We start from the raw sequence: 14,041 nt of genomic DNA on the forward strand, positions 1-14,041 counted from the left end.
ATTAAGCACCTATCATGCAAAGACCAAGTGAGCTCATTCACACACATGACCTTGCTCACTCCTTACAATGGTCCTACGAAGCAAATATAATTATGCCCATTTTTATAGTTGATGAAACTGATTGACAGAGAAGTGAAACATCCTCCCCGAGGTCACAAAGCTAGCAACTGGAGAGGACAGGATCCGATCCAGATAGTCATTCACATACTATTCATGCAGCAAAAGGGTAGAAGTTATTTGGATTAGAAATGTTCCAGAACATATGCTCCCCACTGCTGGCCTCCATTGTAGGGTGATCTGTTTCCCTTCCATGGAACCATAGGGTTTCCACATACTTCCTTTTCAATAGTGAGACAAGTATTTGTTTTCCAGTTACACTGAAATGTGTTTGGGGCTGGATTCATTGGACTTTTGGAGATCTTTGCTGAATGATTTCAAATGGCATGTCTAGCTACCGGGCTCTAGATGGTCAATGCTTGATATTTCAGAGTAGTGATCAGTGCTTCCTTTGTTCTGGTGAGGGGTGCCACGCGAAACGTGGGAACTTAGTTCCCCCACCAGGGACTGATCTCGAGTCCTCTGTAAATGCGGTGTTTTAACCACTGGACCACCAGGGGAATCCTGATTAGTGCTTCCTTTGGAAACAGATTTAAATTATCAGTTTTATCAGATGCATAGACTTGGAACATGTATGCAGGTCAAGAAGCAAGAATTAGAACCGGACATGGAACAATGGACTGGTTCCAAATTGGGAAAGGAGTACGTCAAGGCTGTATATTGTCTCCCTGCTTATTTAACTTATATGCAGAGTATGTCATACAAAATGCCAGGCTGGATGAAGCACAAACTGGTGTCAAGATTGCCGGGAGAAATATCAATAATCTCAGATATGCAGATAACATCACCCTTATGGCAGAAAGCAAACAGGAATTAAAGAGCCTCTTGATGAAGGTGAAAGAAGAGAGTGAAAAGCTGGCTTAAAACTCAACATTCAAAAAATGAAGATCATGGCATCTGGTCCCATCACTTCATGACAAATAGATGGGGAAACAATGGAAACAGTGACAGAGTTTATTTTCTTGGGCTCCAAAATCACTGCAGATTGCGACTGCAGTCCTGATATTAAAAGATGCTTGCTCCTTGGAAGAAAAGCTATGACCAACCTAGACAGCATATTAAAAAGCAGAGACATTACTTTGTCAACAAAGGTCCGTCTAGTCAAGGCCATGGTTTTTCCAGTAGTCATGTATGGGTGTGAGATTTGGACCATAAAGAAGGCTGAGCACTGAAGAACTGATGCTTTTGAACTGTGGTGTTGGAGAAGACTCTTGAGAATCCCTTGGACTGCAAGGAGATCAAACTAGTACATCCTAAAGGAAATCAGTCCTGAACATTTATTGCTCCCAACCGATGTTGAAGCTGAAACTCCAATACATTGGCCACCTGATGCGAAGAACTGACTTCCTGGAAAAGACCCTGATGCTAGGAAAGACTGAAGGCAGGAGAAGGGGACAACAGAGGATGAGATATGGTATCACCGACTCGATGGACATGAGTTTGAGCAAGCTCCAGAAGTTGGTGAAGGACAGGAAAGTCTGGCATGTTACAGTCCATGGGGTTGCAAAGAGTCGGACAAGGTTCTAGGCACAACGATAGACTTTGGAATACATATGGGAGGGTAAGTGGGGCAGAGTTTCATATTTGCAGACAGCAGAGCATAATAGTTTCAGGAAATACTTCTTTTTTGTCCACAAAGAAAATAGAATAAATAAATGTTCAGAAGCAAGAGAATATCATTGGTAAAGATCATTTATCCTGCTCTTTGATTCAATCCTTATATTTTTGTCTCCCTTTATCCCCTTCCAAGGTTGTATGCAAACTTTTCTGTGGCCTGTCTTTCATTCAGTCTCTTTCCCTCTTCCTCCTTCTCCGTTATCTCTCACTGTAAGGATACTTAGTGTCTCTCACTCAAGACAAGAAGTAGATAGCAGATTTGACACTAGCCTGAGGATGGAGGGGACCATGTGGAAGTCATGAGAAGGAAATGAATTCTGCCACCTCTTCCCCCCGCCATCATCAAAAAACTGTATAAAAGATGTTTCCCAAATATCTGGGAGTACACTTGGTGGGCAGTGATTAACATCTCTGTGGGACAAACACAATAATATAAACCAGCCTCAAAGAGAGATGCTGAAGCAGCAGGTAGAACCAGAAACCCACAGCCTTGGGTTTCTGATAAACCCACCCAGGACTTTATTAGGAAACAGCCACACATTATTGACACAACAGGATAAGCCCATCCATGACTTTTTTAAAAAGGAAGTAATGGTATCACCTTATCTCGTATTTTAAGTTATTTTAGATGTTTGGCTGAAAGTCACGAGTGAGGACAGCTACTTCAAGAAGTGGTTTAACCTGGATGGAGAGTCAGAGAATGATAAAATTATGCAGTTGCTAAAATGTTTATTTAGAAGGATGGGGTCTAGATTTGAGATGTTTAGGAACTTGGAATTGCAGGTTTGGGGCAGGGGGTGATAACCTGTAGAACTGGTAAGGTTCTTTCAACTTCAGCTTACCTCAGGGAGAAACCTACTGGTAAAGGATGTTCAGATCTCACCTGTGGGGAAGGACAGACAAGTCAGCATGACCCAAGGGAATCGAGACACTGGATTCAGGAATTTCAAGCAGCAGGATCTGGGAGAAAATACAACGTCTGTGGAGTCTGTTGCAGATGGAAGACGATGAACTCCTAACATCAGACAGCTTCAGTCTGATGGGTGGGTACCAGAGTTAAGTTTAAAGAGTGGTGCCTAAAATACCACTTGCTGGTCCAGGGTCTTGATGAGGGGTCTGCTTCTCTAACTCTTAGTTGTTTGAGGGCTAACATAAAATGCAAGTTACATTAGTTCAGTGATGAATTCTCTTTTTGTGTTTTTGTTTTTAACTAAAATGAATTTTCTTAAATAGAAACAACAACAGCAATGAAACAGGAAGATTTGAGGGAATGACTCAGGTTTGAAATTAGGAGCTTAAAACCTTGAATTTTTTTTTTCTTCCAGTTTTATGGCAATGTAATTGACATACAGCACTGTATGCATTTAAGGTATATAATGTAATTATTTGATTTACTTCTATCATGAAATGATTACCACAGTAAGTTCAGTGACCATCCATCACCTCTGCTGCTGCTAAGTCGCTTCAGTCATGTCTGACTCTGTGCGACCCCATAGATGGCAGCCCACCAGGCTCCCCCATCCCTGGGATTCTCCAGGCAAGAACACTGGAGTGGGTTGCCATTTCCTTCTCCAATGCATGAAAGTGAAAAGTGAAGGTGAAGTCGTTCAGTCGTGTCCGACTCTTAGCGACCTTATGGACTGCAGCCTACCAGGCTCCTCCGTCCATGGGATTCTCCAGGCAAGAGTATTGGAGTGGGGTGCCATTGCCTTCTCCTCCATCACCTCATATAGATGTAAAATTGTTGTTCAGTTGCTCAGTCATGTTGCTGAGTCTTTGTGACCCCATGGATTGCAGCACGCCAGGCTTCCCTGTCTTTCACCATCTCCTGGAGCTTGCTCAAACTCACGTCCATCGAGTTGGTGATGCCATCCAACCATCTCATCCTCTGTTGTCCCCTTCTCCTGCCTTCAATCTTTCCCAGCATCAGGGTCTTTTCAAATGAGTCAGTTCTTCGCATCAGTTGGCCAAAGTATTCCCCAATTTCAACTTCAGCATCAGTCCTTCTTATGAATGTTCAGGATTGATTTCCTTTAGGATGGACTGGTTGGATCTCCTTGCAGTCTAGAGACTCTCAAGAGTCTTCTCCAACACCACAGTTCAAAAGCATGAATTCTTCAGCGTTCAGCCTTCTTTATGGTCCAACTCTCACATCCATACATGACTACTGGAAAAACCATAGCTTGGACTAGAGGGACCTTTGTCGGCAAAGTAATGTCTCTGCTTTTTAACTTCATGTCTGCGATCACCATCTGCAGTGATTTTGGAGCCCAAGAAAATAAACTCTGTCACTGTTTCCATTGTTTCCCCATCTATTTGCCATGAAGTGATGGAACCGGATGCCATAATCTTCATTTTTTAAAATGTTGAGATATAAAATCGGGCAAAGAAAAAAAGTTTTTCCTTGTGAGGAGAACTCTTCAGATTTCCTCTCTTAGCTTTCATATGTAAGGTACGGTAGTGTTAATTATGTTTATCGTGGTGTACGTTACATCCCTGGTAATTATTTGTTTGGCTGTGTCAGCTTTGAGTTGCAGCACGTGGGCTCTTTTGCTTCGGGGCACGGGCTTCTCTAGTTGAGGTGCATGGATCTAGTTTTCCCCGTGGCATGTGGGACCACAGCTCCCGGACCCGGCATCAAACCCTGTCCCTTACATTGCACGGTGGGCTCTTCACCACTGGACCACCGGGGAAGTCCCCCTGGCATTTATTTATCTTACGGTTATAAGTTTGCACCTTTGCAATGCCTTCATTTACTTCTCCCTTCCCCGACCCCTGCCTCTAGTAACCACAAATCTGATCTCTCCTATATGAATATTAACCTCCAACAGTATCCTGGTGAACAATATGGTGATTCCACGTGACTATAAATTTCAAAATGTTCACCGTGATAAGCCTAGTTAGCATCTGTCACCATGCAAAGCTATCATGTGATCGTTAACTGTGTCCCCACACTGTACATTACACACTGACATTTATTTGGTAACTGGCGGGTTATGCCTCTTGATCTCCATCACCTGTTTCTCTCCCCCCCCCCCACCCCCCACCCTCTCCTCTGGCAGCCACCCATTCTCTGTATTATGACTCTGCTTTTGTTATGTTGTGTTCATGTGTTTTGTTTTTCAGATTCCACATGTAAGTGAAATTACATAGTATTTGTCTTCTGTGTTTGACTTATTTCACTAAGCATAATAACCTTTAGGTTCATCCATGTTATCACAAATGGCATTATTTCCTTTGTGTGTGTGTATATATACATATAAAATATTTTTATTCATTCATTTATCAGTGGGCCTTTGGGTTGCCTCCATATCTTGGCTGTTGTAAATATTGTCGCAGTGAGAAAAGGGGTGTGTATATCTTTTTGAATTAGTGTTTTGATTTTCTTCAGATAAATGGCCAGGAGTGGAATTGCTGGATCCCATGATTGTACTATTATTGATATTTTGAGGACTTTCCATCCTGTTTTTCATAGTGACTGCACTGATTTACCTTCCCACCAATGGTGTATGAGGCTTCCTCCTTTTCCACAGTCTCATTAGCACTCGCTATTTGCTGTCTTTTTTGATGATAGCCATTTCACAGGTGTGGGGTGATATCTCTTTACGGTTTTGATTGACAGTTCCCCGATGCTTAGTGATCTTGAGCATCTTTTCACGTGCCTGTTGGTCAATCTGTATGTCTTCTTTGGGGAAGTGTCTATTTTGGGGCCTTCCCACTTTTCAGTTGGAAGTGTTTTTTTGTCGTTGTGTGAGTTGTGTGAGTTCTTTGTATATTTTGGGTATTAACATTCTTCCTGTTTGTGGGTTGTCTCCCTGGGGGTGGAGGTCTTGATAACATCATATCACTCTCCTCCCACACATCTTGTTGGGGCTCCTTTTTTATATCTTCAGTGGCAGAAGATCTTTTCTGCTAGTCTTCTCATCACTAGTTGTCCAGTAAATCACTGGTCTTGGTGTGCCCATGGGAGGAGGTGAGCTCGGGGTCTTCTGGCCCCACCTCTGGGCTGCCCCTCCTGGGGTCTGACACCTTGATTTGCCACTTCTTAGCTGGGTGACCCAAGTCAGGTTACTTTATTATTTTGGTTTTCAGCCTTCTCAGTTCTAAAATTAGGAAACTGACACATAACTTTTAGAGTTGTTGTTAAGGAAAAAAAAGAAAAAAAATCCCCTCTTCACTGCCTGAAAATTTGTATGCAGTCAATAAACAATTTTGTGTAAGTGAAAATTATTTCAGTCTCTTGGCTACACGTATTCCAGGGAGCTATATTTACCCTGACTCTTTTGTCCCTGGCTGGCACTAACCTTTCTAACAAATGCAGAACTTACAGGCATAGTGTTCATGAAGAAACAACAAATTTCTTGTTAACTTACTTTGCAGATGCAAAGCATTTTAGTAATAGCAAATTCACAGCTTACAGCTGCAAAACTTGCATTAAGTTTTATGTATCCTCCTCTCCTCTTCCCATCATAAAATAAAAATGTTAGAGAAGTGTATACTGAGTAACAGGATTTTGAGAAACCAAGACCAAGTCTTTAAAACCCTCGAATAAGAGGAAAGTTGGCCATCCTTGGGGAGGAAATGAAGCCCTCCTTTACCTCAATTAACAAATGAAAGCACCAGTATTCTGCCTGAATAACAAAAATAATTGAAGTTGCATATACATATGTCGCAAGAGAATAGATGCATCTTTGAGGACAAAATTAAAGGTGTACTTTGAAAATAATTTAGAAATGTGTAGCTTTAGACGCAACATCAAAAGTCGACTTCCGGGACTTCCCTGGTGGTCCAATAGCTAAGACTTTGTGCTCCCAATGTAGGGGGCCCATGTTCGATCCCTAATCAGGGAGCTAGATCCCACATGCCACAACTGAAAAAGATCCTGCGTGCTGTAATGAAGACTGAAGATCCCCCATGCTGCAGCTAAGACCTGGTACAGCCAAATAAATAAATAAATCAAACTCAATTTCCTACAGGACAGCTTGAGTGAGAACTCTCTGTAGTAGTGTTTAAAAAGTGAAAGGCTAGGGAAATTCAGGCCACTTGTTTCCTCCTAACTCCTTTTTCCCAGAGCTCAGCCCTCTGACCTGGAGGTAAGGTCTGCAGGGCAGTGGTAAGTTTCAGCTCTGTGTTCAACTGAGCTAGTTCAGGACCAGGTCACTTATAGTTGTGTGTGTGTGTGTGTGTGTGTGTGTGTTTGTCACCTGCGAGGCTTGCAGGATCTTAGTTCCCTGACCAGGGATCGAACCTGGACCCTTGGCAGTGAAAGCATGGAATCCTAACCAATGGACCACCAGGGAATCCCCCATTGTAGTTTCTGACAAAGGCAAAGCTGATGGCTCTATTTCAACCACTTTAAATCTGTATCCTATTACTGTCGATACTAATATTTGCAGCCAGATCCCTAAATATTTTTTATTTATGCTATGATGAATCAGAATAGTAACAAAGAGCTGTGGCCGTAATGAATGGAAAATGACTGCCCATAGCTTATGTGCAAAAGGAAGTTGCTTCAAGATGACTGGTTAGCTCATCAGATTGAAGGGAAAATTGAAAATCAATCAGGCACAGTATCAAGGCAGCTCTAAGAATTCAGTAGCAGGTGTGATTGGTCCTCCTCCTTTGGAGACAAATGTGAATATATATAGCAATGGCTTAGAGCCACCTTCCTTCCCACGATGAGTCATTTCTCGAGACTCAAGTTCTGGGAAATGGAGTTGAGTTGTCCTGAGTGAACGTCCAGTGGCACTGTGATTGACACAACCAAAAGCTTTGATCAGTTTTGCAAAGAAAAATCAGAGCGCTGTTATTTAAAAAACACTGGAAGTATTCTGGGCAGGCAAAACCTGTCTAGTCTACAAGTCGCATCATGCTGGCAGGTAATGATTTTACCTGGAGTAGAGCTTTCCCAGTAAATCAGTTGCTAATGATGAGTGAAGTATAACAGTAGCTCATTATGTGACTGACACCTCAGTCCCATTAGAGCTTAGCCATAGCAGGCCAATGGCATCATAGATGAAGTAACAAAAAAGGAAGAAACGGGAAAGATCAAGGGAGAAGAGGAAGAAGGAGAGACGTGAGAAAGGAAGAAGAAAAAGTGGCTCCAGTCGAGCCACTTCGATGCAGTGGGGAGAGGAGACAGGAGATGGTTGCTCACGGGACAGGAGGTTCAGAGAATATTCCTTAAATGTTTACCGTCTGTGAGTGCCTCGCCACTGCCTTACAGGATGGGCATCTTCTCCCCCATTTTACTGAGAAGGAAGCAGAGTGTTCAGGGCATCCACAGAACTGGTGGAGGGTGGTGGGGGATGTGGCCCTCAGCATCTGGAGTCCTCACTGCCCCCGGACACCCAGAGCCTCCTGGAAACGGGAAGAGCTGGATCCTGGGGCTCCCTTGTGCCCCAGAGGTGCTCATTGAGCGAACACTCTTCTGGTTTGAAAAAAAGGAATCTGCTGATACGCTCAGGTGTTTTTGACTTTGCCGTTGAGCATCCCAGAACAGAGTTTCTTGAAAACAGAGACTCTCCATGTTAACTAGATTTATCGAGGCGATCATTCTACTCTGTATAAAAATATTGAATCATTCTTTTGTACACCTGAAGCTGATATGGTGTTGTATGTCAATTATACTTCAGTAACAAAAAAGAAAATGGGAGCTCTCTCTTTTAGTGTTTTTTTTTTTTTTTTTTTTTAATATTCTGAAGCTTCTAGTAGGTATGTGATACAAAATTTTTATACTTGGACTAAACGATCCCTCTCAGTGTCATTTCAATTATAAAAAATGATTCAGAAATGGAAACAGCTCCCTTTGGCAGTATTTCAGATGGAGAGAAAGTCTAGAAGAGTAATTAACGGTGTGTATCCTGGAGTCTAAGGGGGCACCCTTGAGTCTGGCTCCCTACTCCATAGACTTGTAGTTCTTGCTGAGGCCAGAGCTCTTCTCTGGAAAGCACTTCTCCAAATTCTGCATCTGGCCTGACTCTAATTCTTGCTGAGCACAAGGCCCCAGTTCCTAACCTGCCCATGGTACAGAGTGGTATTTCCTATTTGCTTTCTTCTCTGGTTGCTCAGATGGTAAAGAATCTGCGTACAATGCAGGAGACACGGGTTCAATCCCTGGATTGGGAAGATCCCCTGGTGAAGGGAATGGCTACCCACTCCAGTATTCTTGCCTGGAGAATTCCATAGACAGAGGAGCCTAGAGGGCTGTAGTCCATGGGGTCACAAAGAGTCGAACACAACTGAGTGACTAACACTTTCACTTTTCACTCCTCAGAAAAACAGTTCAGGGAGACTTCCCTGGTTGTCCACTGGTTAAGGCTTCCAATGCAGGGGTTGAGCTTTTGATCCCTGGTTGGGGAGCTAAGGCCTCTGGTCCAGGAGCTAAGATCCTTATATTAGCTAAAACATAACACAGAAACAATATTGTAACAGATTCAATAAAGACTTTAATAATGGTCCACATCAAAAAAAAAAAAAAATCTTAGAAGGAAAACAATTCAATGCAAAAAACATGTAGCAGACACATGCCATTTGTCATGGCAAAGTCTGGGGGTATATGACGTCTATAACAATTAGGCTTTTTGTTGTCTTCAATCTCCAGTAATATCTTACACCTTGACATGGTGTTTGATGTGACATTTCCCTGTAGAGACATAAGTGAAGACATTGGAACTGAGTTCGCATTTGAGAAGTTGTTACCCCAGCACTTGCACTTTAGGATGATACAGGAAAATAAGTCATCTTTGCGTGATGTATTCCCAAAGCCCATTATCACAAAATGCCCCTGATAATTCAAGTTCACATTAAATTTCTGCCATTTGGAGAAAGGACAATTTGGGCAAATAAGTGCTCATTAAAATTTATTTAGAGGGAATATTTTCCATTAGGGTGTTTCATTATTTAAGAAGAAAATAGAAGCCCATGCAGTAATGCATAATACTCTCACCAACATGGCATTTCAGATAAATTACATTTGGATAAGGATGAACGTGTTTGGGTTTGGAAGGCTGCTGATTGATTCTAGCAGGTACTGTAGTTGCATAATTATAAGCCAGGTTGAAAGGAGTGTCTGAAAAACAAGGATGAGCCCAGAGAAATCCACCAACAAGCCAATAAAAAATTATTGCACACTGGTCTAATTTTGTTCCTTTTGAAACTGAGGTTTGGGACCTCCATATTGATGGAGCAGGCCCATCTGTGGGTGGTTAAAGGGCTAGATGGACAATACAGCGGTGAATAGGGAATAACGGGCACCCTAAGGAATACAGACCCTAACTCAAGCACCACATTTCATTATTTTTAAGGCAAAGGAAGGATGATTTGGGCCAGATTTGGGGTTTGGCTCACCGGTGAGCAGCCATGACCTCTAAATGACCGCACATCTCTTAAAGAGCTGTATTTTCCATTCAGAAATCTGGCTTTAAAATACTCTCTCACACAGCCCAGGGCAAGTTCTCAAGATGCCCTCTTTCTGCATCAAGGAGGTAATTTTCCCAGAAGCCTTGGATGGTTTCACTTTCTCTCTGAACAGGTTCTGGCTGGCAGTTTCAATGTCTATGTGCGGATGTACCCTACACCAACCAGCAATTCTTGGGACACCAGCTGCGTGTTGTACAATTCAACTCAATTCAGCCTCCTGGAGGTAACATCAGATTGTACTAGTTAAGTGTTTAGTCCTGCAATGCTGAGTGATGAGGCCTCCCGAGAAGGCTGTTGTCTTGTTCTCTGTGCATCCCCAGGGCCCCAAAGCCTGCCTTACCCACGCGGTACTCTCACAGCGGAGCTTCATACACACTTGCCCCCGCCCCAGCTCGTGACCGTTCTAACCTTTAGACCAGAACATCACCAGTTAGCTCATCACAGGGGCCGGGAGGGGCCTCGTGCCCCTTTGCTGGTTCCCCTGGTAACTGATGAGCCCCCGCCCAATTCCCTCTCTAACCAGGAGCCTCCATCTCCTCCAGGAGTGCAGACCACTGCCATGTTGTGCCCGCCGTCTACAGCACACGATGGGGTGTGGCTCCAGGACCTTGCTTCAGACGTGTCTGATCCCCTGCCCATTGAACCACTGACGTCTATTTCTCTGACTCCGGGCTCTTTCTTTGATCTTGAAGCTGGCTAAATACAGACTTTGCAGACCGGGGGGGCGCAGCCTGACAAAGGCTGACTCCTTTCCCTCCCTTTGCCCCCCTCCCCTCTGGCTTGGGATGCAGGCTGCAAGCTCAGGTGGTTAGCTGTGCTTCTGACCTACTGGCCAGCAATCAGACGTTCCCACGAGCCCCTCCTTCAGTTCAGTTCAGTTCAGTACAGTCGCTCAGTTGTGTCTGACCCCATGAATCGCAGCACACCAGGCCTCCCTGTCCATCACCAACTTCCGGAGTTCACTCAAACTCACGTCCATCGAGTCAGTGATGCCATCCAGCAATCTCATCCTCTGTCGTCCCCTTCTCCTCCTGCCCCCAATCCCTCCTAGCATCAGAGTCTTTTCCAATGAGTCAACTCTTCGCATGAGGTGGCCAAAGTACTGGAGTTTCAGCTTTAGCATCATTCCTTCCAAAGAACACCCAGGGCTGATCTCCTTTAGAATGGACTGGTTGGATCTCCTTGCAGTCCAAGGGACTCTCAAGAGTCTTCTCCAACACCACAGTTCAAAAGCATCAATTCTTTGGTGCTCAGCTTTCTGCACAGTCCAACTCTCACATCCATACATGACCACAGGAAAAACCATAGCCTTGACTAGACAGACTGCTTATTTAACTTATATGCAGAGTACATCATGAGAAATGATGGGCTGGAAGAAGCACAAGCTGGAATCAAGATTGCCAGGAGAAATATCAATAACCTCAGATATGCAGATGACACCACTCTTACGGCAGAAAGTGAAGAGGAACTAAAAAGCCTCTTGATGAAAGTGAAAGAGGAGAGTGAAAAAGTTGGCTTAAAGCTCAACATTCAGAAAACTAAGATTATGGCATCTGGTCCCATCACTTCATGGGAAATAGATGGGGAAACAGTGGAAAGAGTGTCAGACTTTATTTTTTGGGCCCCAAAATCACTGCAGATGGTGACTGCAGCCATAAAATTAAAAGATGCTTACTCCTTGGAAGGAAAGTTATGACCAACCTAGATAGCATATTGGGGAGAAGGCGATGGCACCCCACTCTAGTACTCTTGCCTGGAATATCCCATGGATGGAGGAGCCTTGGTAGGCTGCTGTCCACAGGGTCGCTAAGTCGGACATGACTGAGCGACTTCACTTTCACTTTTCACTTTCATGCATTGGAGAAGGAAATGGCAACCCACTCCAGTGTTCTTGCCTGGAGAATCCCAGGGACGGGGGAGCCTGGTGGGCTGCCATCTCTGGGGTCGCACAGAGTTGGACACGACTGAAGCGACTTAGCTTAGCTTAGCTTAGCTTAGACAGCATATTGAAAAGCAGAGACATTACTTTGCCAACAAAGGTCCGTCTAGTCAAGGCCCCTCCTTGGGTTCAGTCAATTTGTTAGAGTGGCTCATAGATTTCAAGAGAAATGTTTTACTTACTAGATAGCAGTTTATTGTAAAAGGATATATAAAATTTTGGAGCAGCCACATGGAAGAGATGCACAGGGCAAGGCATGGGGAAGGGGTGTGGAGCTTCCAGGTCCCCTTCCTTCTCCTTGAATTTCCATGTGTTTACCAATCTAGAAGCCCACCAAAACCTGTCCTTTTGGGTTTTTATGGGAACTGCCTTACCGTAGGCACAGTTGATTAAATCATTGGCCATTGGGTCACTGGTTCAGCCTCAACCTGTTCCCTTCCCTCAGGCTGTTGGTGTTGGGGGATACTGAAAGTTCTGACCCCTCTCATCACGTGGTTGGTTCACCTGGCAAGTAGCCCCCATCCCTTTGTTCCCTACAGGCTTTACAAAGTCACGTCATTGACACAGTGAAAGATACCTTTATGCCTTCCCCACCTTTTTTTAAATTTGAAACTGAAGGCAGCTTTATCCCTCATATCACAGGAAATTCCAAGGCTGCAGACCAAATACTTATCTCTTATTATAGATCCCACTCTCCGTCTCCCCACCCTTCCTCAGTGAGCCCCTTTTGCCTCCTCCTGTTCCCCTCGTGTGTCCTCTGTACCTGGCTGCCATGGTTACCGTTGTTGTTCTCTTGTGCTCACTACTCCTGGAATGCGGCCTGTTTCACAAATCTCTCTGGTGGTTGGTTGGTAGGCCCATCTACTATGCTTACTGATTTCAGTTCCAGCTCCTTTCTCACTCAGCTCCCAGGGCACAAAAGGGCATCCTGCTGAGCCAGGAGAACGAGTGAGCCCAGCACAGGCAGGGAGAACACTGGTCGATCACCCACTGTGGGACCTGCCCAGGGTTCACGAAATCCATTATCTGCTTCAGGCCTCAATCTCTTCATCAATGAAATAGCATAAAAGTTACTTCATAGGGAACTTTTGGAGCTAACGCATAGGAAAAAGCCAGCAAACTTCGGATTCAACAAACATTAATTAAGCAACAGTTCATGTGCTATATATCCTACACAGTATTTCCTGGTCCTTGTTTTCATCATACTGTCTGCTCTCTGGAATGTGGCTGGCACTCAGTTAATGTTAAGAGAGACTGACACAACCAGAAAGCAAATATTTCCTTTATTCTGTTCATTAAATTAAATGCTTAACATCTTTGCTCAACTGTGTATATATTATGGTCAACATCCATTTAAAATTCTAAGTGGGTTGCCTGCCATAGATTAGAACTTTGTATGACAAGGGCCAAATCAGATTCTTATTTCACACACAAAATAGCATTTGGTATTGATAAAAGCTTCTGATGGGTTTAGCATATATTAGGAGCAAGTCTCGGATACCCCACTTATCAAGTGATGTCCAACATGATTAAGATATGAAATATGTGCTTACCAACCAAAATAGACAGTTGCTAATTTGCTAAAAATTGGTATCATTTGCCTTTGTGTCCAAGTTAACTAACTGCTGACAAACTTGAACTTCAAGAATAATAATCACCCAAACTTGTAAGACCTACAAGGTAAAATGAACTTTCATTCTAGACAGACCACCAGTACATTCCTCTTTCTTGTTCTACATGTTTAAACATCATTTACTTGCGTTTACTTGAGTAACTCTGGTTCTTCAGGGAAAGAAAATTGATAGCAAGCTTTAGATATGCATGTGTTTTTTTTTTTGTCATGGTCGTTTTTTTTTTTTTTTTTTTTTGGCTGCACTGCCCAGCTTGTGGGATCTTAGTTCCCCGACCAGGGATGGAACTCACGCCCTTCGCAGTAAAAGCACTAAG

This window comes from Bos indicus x Bos taurus, chromosome 18 (assembly GCF_003369695.1).
Source record: "Bos indicus x Bos taurus breed Angus x Brahman F1 hybrid chromosome 18, Bos_hybrid_MaternalHap_v2.0, whole genome shotgun sequence".
Lineage (NCBI taxonomy): Eukaryota > Metazoa > Chordata > Mammalia > Artiodactyla > Bovidae > Bos > Bos indicus x Bos taurus.